This window comes from Mesoplodon bidens (genome assembly GCF_964165515.1).
Source record: "Mesoplodon bidens genome assembly, chromosome: Y".
Lineage (NCBI taxonomy): Eukaryota > Metazoa > Chordata > Mammalia > Artiodactyla > Ziphiidae > Mesoplodon > Mesoplodon bidens.
In genome coordinates, this window is record NC_138180.1 from 16695519 (window position 1) to 16704903 (window position 9385).

Consider the following 9385-nt stretch of genomic DNA (forward strand, 5'->3'; position numbering starts at 1 on the left):
CCACGCCCTTCACCCTCTTGCACTCGTCCCCTCACTGGGCACCCACGCGGCCGGGGGTTTCCACCCATCCTGCCCCAGCCCCACCGCCCCGCTCCAAGCCTGGCACTGGGAGCTCCAGCTGTGGTCCAGACAGACCTGGACCCCCAGGCGGTCATGGGCAGGCCGCATCACCTCGCTGAGCCTCAGTTTCCTCATCCTCAAAGTGGGAGGATAATGGCACTCATTAAAGGGAGTGACTGGGAAGATTGTATAAGGTAATCCCTGTGAGATCCCTGACACGTGGTAAGTGCTCCACGTTGGCGGCTATTTGCATATGTATTCACGCAGGGTGAACCCCCAGGGTGACAGACAGGTAGCAGCACCCTTACCACCAGCTTCCTTACCACCAACCAGCCCTCGCAGGGTGCAGGCCGCCTGTCCCGATTCCCCTGAATGCCTGGGCTGCTGTTATGTAGCCAGTGTTCTGTACGTCCCTTGGAAGCATCACATCACACGCTAATTTCCACCCAATCATACTCTTAACCAGAATTACGACCCTAAGAGACAAAAAGCGCGAATCTCTGCCCCAGGAGTCCCACAGACACAAACGAGCGAGGGAGCCGCCGTTTCCAACTAGGTCGCCGCCTCTTTGATCGCACGCTCCCTTACATTAGTCACGTTTCGGGAATGGTGATCACCCAACGCTGGCGTGGCATCAACGCTCCTTTCCGGGGCCTCAGGGAAGGTCAAGTTGAAGTTTGGCGCTTGGGAAGCTGGTCATGGAGCAATTTTACCTTGCGCCACTGGAGGGCAGTGTGCCTTTAAAAATGTGCGCAGTTCCCCAGATTCCGGGGGTGGACGGCGCAGGTGATAACCGTGGATTCAGTAACAATTATTTATCTGAACGCCAGGAGCTGTTTAGAGCCCAGAGGTTTTGGTTGTTGTTAGTTTTTTGTTTGTTTCGTACAGGGAACCTGGGCTTTCTTAACATCGTGGTAGAATTAGCTGAGTTAACTGGCTCTTGTGAAAACATGGATTCTCTGCTCTTGCCCTACCCAAACTGTTTCCTGGACCAGCAGCTGGGAGAAGCTGGCTTATCACACTAGGCACCCTTTCATCTAACACCTCCCCTTCCTAGGCCTCCCAAAGTGGAGCAAAATCCTTCACTTATTTATAGGTGAGAAGAGCCACTCTCAGAGGACAGATGGCACAGACAGATGGGGTTCACCACTCTGGGATCAAGGGGAGAATCAATTTCCTCACCTCTGATCATTGCTTTTACTCAAGCAGTTACTGGGGGACCAACGCCTTCCTAGTGAAATACAAAATGGACAGTGTAATGGAGTTATTCTCCATGGTGAATTAAGTGTGATGCACACCCCAAGCTATAACATAGCCATAGAGACACATACATACATATAGGTATATGCATAGATATATACACCTTGTATATACACATATGTATGCACACATACACACATGTGTATGTACAATATACATGTGTTTAACATGTATAACATACATCTCTAAGTAAACATTTCCCCTCCCATTTTTCCTTTTGCTCGTGCTGCATATCAAGAAAGACAGTATTTGGCCTCTGGATGGCACTAGCTGAACAGCTTCCAGATGAATTCAGTCCTAATTCCTGAACTTGAACTTTGGGTTGGAAAACGTGCGGGAGACACTGACCCACCACCGAGGGTTCTGTCTTCAGAGCATGTGACACAGAGCAGGGCTGCCCCGTCAGCGGTGACTCGGCTCAAGCAGCAGGGGGCGCCCTGGTGATCGTGCCCAGCTTGTCTCCTGTCAGGAAAGCAGGTGTTTCCTTCTTACTTTTCTCCCTCCAGTTCTTGATGGGCCTAAGGTAGTTTCAGTAGCAGTGAAGATTATGTCCACATTTCAATACTGACCACCACCACCAGATTTTTCTACTAAAATCTGGCCTAAGTAAAAGCTGCAGAAACATTGAGAGCAAGGAGTAACCTTGATTATTACCTTCTTCAGACCCCTCCTTACACTGGCGACGCTGAGGAGGTCTGTGGTGGGTTCTTTGTGCCAGGTTCTGGCAGAGCCAGGGGTATAAGCTTCGTTCACTGGCTCCCAGCCCAGCTTTACTTTTACCACTCCAAAAAGCTTCCTCTATTTTAAAGGAAATTTAAATTATGAAAAAAAAACTTTGAGGTTTTCAGCTCTCAAGAAAAGAAGATTGAAAGTATCCAAGATGGTGGAGCCTTTAAAAAAATCTTTTTAAACAATAATGTATTGCTGAAATTTCTGTTGAGGCATGGCTTGTGGATTTCTTGACTGTGGCATGTCAGTTTCACAATCCCAGATTTTCAAACCCTTGTTTCTGTGCGAGTTCTCATTGTGTGCAGCAGAGGTGGGAGTGCCCTCTGCCTGGGGTGTCTGCAGGAGAATGATTGGAACTGAAGTATATTTTGGTTTTGTCTCCGTCTGAATCTGAACGTTGCATCTGTATTGGGGGAACATAGCACCTGAGAAAGAGTCATTGACTCCCCCATGTTGGGAGGTTGTTGCTCAGATTGTTTTCTCCAGTGAATAGGATTGCAATTTTCTTTTTCATTTAAAATGCAGACACACTGCCTGAACGAACACAACACTGCTGTTTCACACCCATGGAATTTACCGGGACGTACACACATCAGTTATTCAAGAACATGTCTGCCAGATGTCACCGTAACCAAGTGAAAAGTGAAAACCTCAGACATCCAAGCAGATATTTTATCAGCAAGAGCTCAACAACTCTTTGCCTCATTTAAAACCAAGCCAGCTGGCTATTGAGTGGGGCTGATTGAAACAACTGCATGTTTTAATGTGGCCACAAGAAGATGCAGGTGTTTTCCATTAGAAAGGGCATCTATTCTATTGTATAAAGTGACGTGTGGTTAGCCAGTTTTCCTTCAAATGTGACTCTCTGGGAAGAATAAAATTAAATAGAGAAAGAGCCAGGCTTCTCCCTGCTTGATTTTCATTTCCCCAGAACTCTGTGACTCAACAGAGGATCCTGCAACAATAGCCTTCAAGGCTCCTTTACAGAACCTGTCAGGGTGCACCCTTCCTGCCATCAGAACTCGACTGATATCCTGTCAATACAATTATGGGGAGAGACTGTTTGGTTTGCTCCACTGACAGCCTTGAATCTTCTGTTGCCCTGGAGAGGCAGGCTAGGTACAGGGGTGGAATTTATTGAATTGAGCATCCTTAGAGTGTGCAAATGATCACGGCACCCGATGTTTTTCATAATTTCTCACCGACTCTGTTTTTCGGTGGGGCTTTGTGTCACAAACAAGAAGCGTGTACATTTGTAGATAGAGCTATAGAATCACGTCATTCTGGGGTTGGAAGGAAGCTTACAGCCATCTAGTCCAATTCCTTTTTTGAGGCTATTAAGACCCAGAGAGGGGAAGAGACTCACCCAAGGCACTACCCTGACCTGGTCACAGAAGTGGGGTGAGATTTATGTCACCTGACTTCCAGACCCATGCTCTTTGGCCGCGATACACAATTAGTTAATGAATGACAAGCCAGATTGGTTATATCTCTACATCAGGCAGTCAAAAAAATGTTCATTGCTGAGTCCGGTTCCATTATTGTTTCACTCAACATTCCTTCCAGAGTGAACTCTGCTAATTTCTTGGGATTGGTTGACAGCCAAGAAATATTTATTGAATGTTTACTGAGTACTCTGCACCAACCTAAGCTCTCTTGGGGGCATAGAACCAAGTTCAGAACTTAGCTCTTTCCCATAAGGAATTAATTATCTAGTTGGGGAGACAGAATATCTATCTATATCATTATATATATGTATTTCATATGTATGACATATATATTGCTTTGCATAGCCCCTGCATCAAAGAAAGCTCTCAGGAAACATTAGCTCTTACTCTTGTGCATGCGCGTGCGCACACACACACACACACACACACACAGAGATAAGACAAACAATGTCATGGGTCACGCCCCTGTAAGTTTCAAGTTTCTGCACTACCCAGAAAGGTTCAGATTTGTGGGGAGGAAACCCTGAGCACGACTCAGGAGGCTTTATAAAGGAACAGTCCTGAAACTGGACCTTGAAGGGTGAAAATGTAGACTCTGATCAGGAATGGAGATTGGGAGAAACTCAGCCCTCTGGGGCCAGATGACTCGCCCCTCCTTAGATCCTAAGGTTTCATAGACTTTCACCCCAACCCGAGTTCTATTTCCTAAGACTCAGCACCGCTGCTGGGATTCTTATCATCGTCTTCACGGGGAAGAATTTATTTAGAGCCAGTGTGTCCAAATTGGATGCTCTACAAAATTAGGCAACCACACTCAACCACACTAAGAGCCTAACATCTCTAATAAATATTGAGGCTGGTGAACATTGGCACATAGGTAGAGACAAATGCAAAGAAGGTGGGCAGACAAACACACAGTCGGGCAAACAATCCATCGTAGGTCAGTAATTTTTTTTTTTTTTTTGGCTGTACGTGGGCCTCTCACCGTTGTGGCCTCTCCCGTTGCGGAGCACAGGCTCCGGACACGCAGGCTCAGTGGCCATGGCTCACGGGCCTAGCTGCTCTGTGGCACGTGGGATCTTCCCAGACCGGGGCATGAACCCGCGTCACCTCCATCGGTAGGCAGGCGGACACTCAACCACTGCACCACCAGGGAAGCCTCCGTTGGTCAGTATTTTTATCATGTTTGAATGAAATGGGAAAACGTTATATTCCGCTATGTATTGCAGAGAATATGCCTTTGATTGCTCAGATCCTTTTATGTTCAATTTACAATGTAACTGGAGAAGGTAAAACACAAGGAAGGGGGGCTGAAACTGAGCTACCCACCTTAACGACCCAGTCTTGGCAGGCTGGTGGGCAGTTTTCATTTTTCTAGGGAAAGCTATGTGGTTGTCGATCCCTGCAACTCTTTCTCTCTCGGTCCATTTTTTTTTTTTTCTTTTTTCGTCTTTTTAAATGAAAGCTTCCAGCTTCCTGGCGCCTTGGCACATCCTTCGGTGAGCAAGGGTGAGCAAGCAGGGGCTGCAGCAGTGCCCAGCCCTGTGGTCGGTTCAGAAAGGAGACCTGCTCCCTCCCATGCTTTTTACCACTGGCCCGGGTCGGGGGGTGGGAAAGATCTGCTGGAGGAGGGGCCCACCTTCCTCTTTGTTTCTCTAAAAAAGGGGGGCTTTGGCTTTGCAACGTTAATGAAGACCACAGAATGTGGGTTCCTGGGGGATGAGCTCAGCCCCCTTTTGAACACTCCTCACAGATCAGTGGTGGGAAGGCCGTTCCTCCAGGAAGAATTCTGAGTCCTGGATGAACAAGTCGGCAGTGGCTTCCAGACCTTCCAGAATCTTCCAGGCTCAAGTGCTGCTCATAGTAGAATTTAGGCCCCTTTTCCTGTATTTGAAAGACAAAGTTTTCTTGCTTTATGACTGGGCCTGCGGACAAAATTTCAACCCCCTAGTTCTTTCTCTTTTAAAAGAAAGCATTTATTTATTTATTTTTGGCTGCATTGGGTCTGTGTTGCCGCGTGCGGGCTTTCTCTAGTTGTGGCGAGCCAGGGCTACTCTTTGTTGCTGCGCACGCGCTTCTCATTGTGGTGGCTTCTCTTGTTGCAGAACACGGGCATGCCGTGTTATAGGCATGCTGGCTTCCACAGTTGTGGCACACGGGCTCTAGAATGCAGGCTCAGTAGTTGTGGCATGTGGGCTCAGTAGTTGTGGCTCACAGGCTCTAGAGCACAGCCTCAGTAGTTGTGGAGCACAGGCTTAGTTGCTCCACGGCATGTGGGGTTTCCCTGGAGCAGGGCTCAAACCCGTGTGTCCCCTGCATTGGCAGGTGGACTGCTAACCACTGCACCATCAGGGAAGTCCTTGATATTATCTTTAAAGCGATGAGGAGTTTCATGGAAGGGGTGTCATGACAGAATTTGTGTTTACAAGACACTCTGGCCACAGTGTGGAAGACAGAGTCAAGGGGACTGGAGTAGAGAGGAGGAGCCAGTTGGGAGGCAGTTGGAGTAGTGCAGGTGGGAGGTGATGGCTATTTGGAGTACGGTGTGTTGGTGGAGAGAGGGGGCAGTGAAAGGATTTGAGAGCCACGGGGATGGGTTCACAAGGAAGAGAGGACGAGGGGTCAAGGATAAGCTTTGGTTTCTAATTATGCAGCTGGATGCATAATGGCCCATTTACGAGTCAGGGAACAAAGAACCAACAAGAAAATCATGGCTTTAATTTTGGACTTACTGACTTTGACATATTATTGACAAACAGGCAAGGAGAGAAGTGGCTTGAGATACACATTCCTGTGTCACCTGCATTGAGGTGGTAATGACGGTGCTGAGGGAGAAAGCGGAGGGTGGCAAGAGGAGAGGGGCTAGCCTTGAGCTTAGTGATTCTCGAAAGCTTAAAGGCCTTGTAGAGGAGGGTGAACCTGCAAAGGAGGCGGAGGGGCAGGAGGAAAACCAGGACGATGCTGTATATCACGAAAGGGAAGAGAGCGCTTTCAGATGAAGGGACTGTTCAAGAGCATCAGATGCCATTGAGCGGCCAAGCGAGGCGTGACTGAAAACTGCTCATTGTGTTGAGCAGCGTGAAGGTCATTGGTAATGTGAGAGAGCTGCTTTGTGGAGTGGAGGGATTGGAAGGCAGATGGTGGAGGAGGGTAAGAATAAGTGGGCAGTGGGGATTCCCTTCTGGCACAGTGGTTAAGAATCCGCCTGCCAATGCAGGGCACACGGGTTCGAGCCCTGGTCCGGGAAGATCCCACATGCCGCGGAGCAATTAAGCCCGTGTGCCACCACTACTGAGCCTGCGCTCTAGAGCCCACGAGCCACCACTACTGAAGCCCATGTGCCACAACTACTGAGCCCACGTGCCTAGAACCCGTGCTCCACAAGAAGAGCCCGTGCTCCTCAACAAGAGCCCGTGCTCTGCAATGAGAGGCCCACTCACCACAATGAAGTGTAGTCCCTGCTCGCCACAACTAGAGAAAGCCCACGCACAATAACAAAGACCCAACACATCCAAAAATAAATAAAATAAATGAATTTATATAAAAAAAGAGTAAGTGGGCAGTGACCATGTAAAGACAGAAGGATGGATAACTCCTTTGGGAATTTTGGCTGTGAAGGGCAGGGGAGAGACAGCAATGGGTAGAAGAAGGAGGACTGAATAAAGTGATTTAGTTTTGCTGTTGTTTTAATGGGAAAGACTTGAGCATGGTTCAGAGTCAATGGAGAGCCTCCAGTCAGCACTGAATGCACAGAAGAGAGGACGAAACTGTATTGTTTAGATCCCGGGAAGGGCCGAATGGAAGTGTTCCTAATAGAGGTGGACAGAACAGCCTTTGACAGGAGGAGAAACACCACATCTGGCCTTTCGGGGGAGGGCGTGGATAAGACATGTGCCTATGGAGGAAGTTTTGTACTTGGTGTCAGGAGGGCGGGGGAGTGTAAGTGGATGACTTGAGATGTTATCAGTAACTTATAAAACAAGAGTGCCTAGTGAGAGTGAGGTTTGAGGGCAGCACTGAGATTTGGAGAGGCCTGAAGGAGCTTTGAAATAGTCATTGTGAATCATGAGAGCGAGAAAACTGTTGGAGACTACTAAGGGGATCCCAGGCAATTTGGGAGTAGGTCATCATGAGTTTAGAGTTAAGCCACAAAAGCTGTTTTGTGATTTTCTCCAGTTACACTTGATTACCACCTAAAATATGGGGTCAGCCACTTCAGTTTGCTAGGGCTGCTGTAACACAGTACCACAGATTGAGTGGCTTAAACAACAGAAATTTGTTTTCTCTCATTCTGGAGGCTGGAAGTCCAAGATCAAGGTGTCAGCGGGGTCGGTTCCTTCTGAGTTCTGTGAGGGAGGGAGGTGTTCCAGGCCTCTCCCCTTGGCTTCTAGATGGCTGACTTCTCCCTGTGTCTACACGTCTTCCCTCTGTATGTGTCTGTGACAAATTTCCTGTTCTTACAAGGACACCCGTCATATTGGATTAGGGCCCACCCTAGTCATCTAATTGTAACCTAATCACCTCTGTAAAGACACTATCTCCATATGTGGTTCCATTCTGTGGTACTGGGGGTGTAGGATTTAGCATATGAATTTCTCTGCAGGGGGGTTCAATTCAGCCCATAATATAAACACGTACACTCAAGTTTTCAGCTAAGAATATAAAAAGTAAAATTGTACCGGTGTTAATAAAGGGAAGGAAGCTGAGAAAGGGAGTCAGTTTATGAGGGAAAGGTGAAAGGAAAGAAGGGAATCAACTGTTTATGTCCAGGATGAGATGTCCAAATGACCTATTTGTTGACTGGCTACTAATACTGCAGATTTGGAAGAAGATAATGCCATGGGAAACACACCACACTTACAATGATAGAATAGCCAGGAAACTCTATCCTGAACTTTATGGTGACATGATTTATCATGGTCTCCAGTCTTTATTGTATGAGGAAGATCAGAGAGAGACGCAGACAGAGACAGACTGACACACACCAACAGCAGTGTGGCCACACTTAGAACCCAATGGGCCAATTTTTACCCCATGCCGCTTCACTTTACCTTCGGTTTTACTTCTCTTTCAGTAGGCCTGGGATACAAATGAAGAATATCTCTTCAAAGTGATGGTGTCTTTCTCCATGAGAAGAGTTCCCAACAGAGAAGCAACTGAGTAAGTAAGCAATGAAAAGTCTAAATTGACTGTTTGCAGCATTATTTGAGACAGGACGTTCATTGAAAACTCAATCTTGAAAATAATGTATACCTCAAATTTTTAGGGACACACTTTTTAATTTAACATTAAAAAGAACCTTTATAATCTAGCTCAGCTTATAGTTTATATCATGTTCAAACAATGCTCTTCATTCAATAGGCACTATGAAGATAAATACAAAAATTTGTAGTTACATGTCATAAGCTTTCTACATTTATATATATATGTGTGTGTGTGTGTGTGTGTGTGTGTGTGTGTAATATATATATATATATGTATTATATATATATATATATATATATAATATATATATTTATTTTTTTTTTCTTGCAGATAGATAGATAGATAGATAGATAAAGATAGAAAGAAAAGAGTTCGCTTCTCATTGTATTGGTCTGCTCTGGCTGCCATAACCAAATACCACAGACTGGGAGGCTTACACAACAGAAATTTATCACAACAGAAATTTATTTCTCACAGTTCTGGAGGCTGGGAACTTGAAGATTAAGATGCTGACAAGGTAGGTTTCATTCTGGGGCCTCTTCTTTCAGCTTGTAGGCAACACCAAATCTTTGTATGCTCACATGACCTCTCCTTTGTTGAGGGGGAAGTGGCAGGGGAGAGAGTGAGCATTCTGGTGCCTTTCTGGATGAGGGTGCTAATCCTCTCTATCATGGCTCCACCAT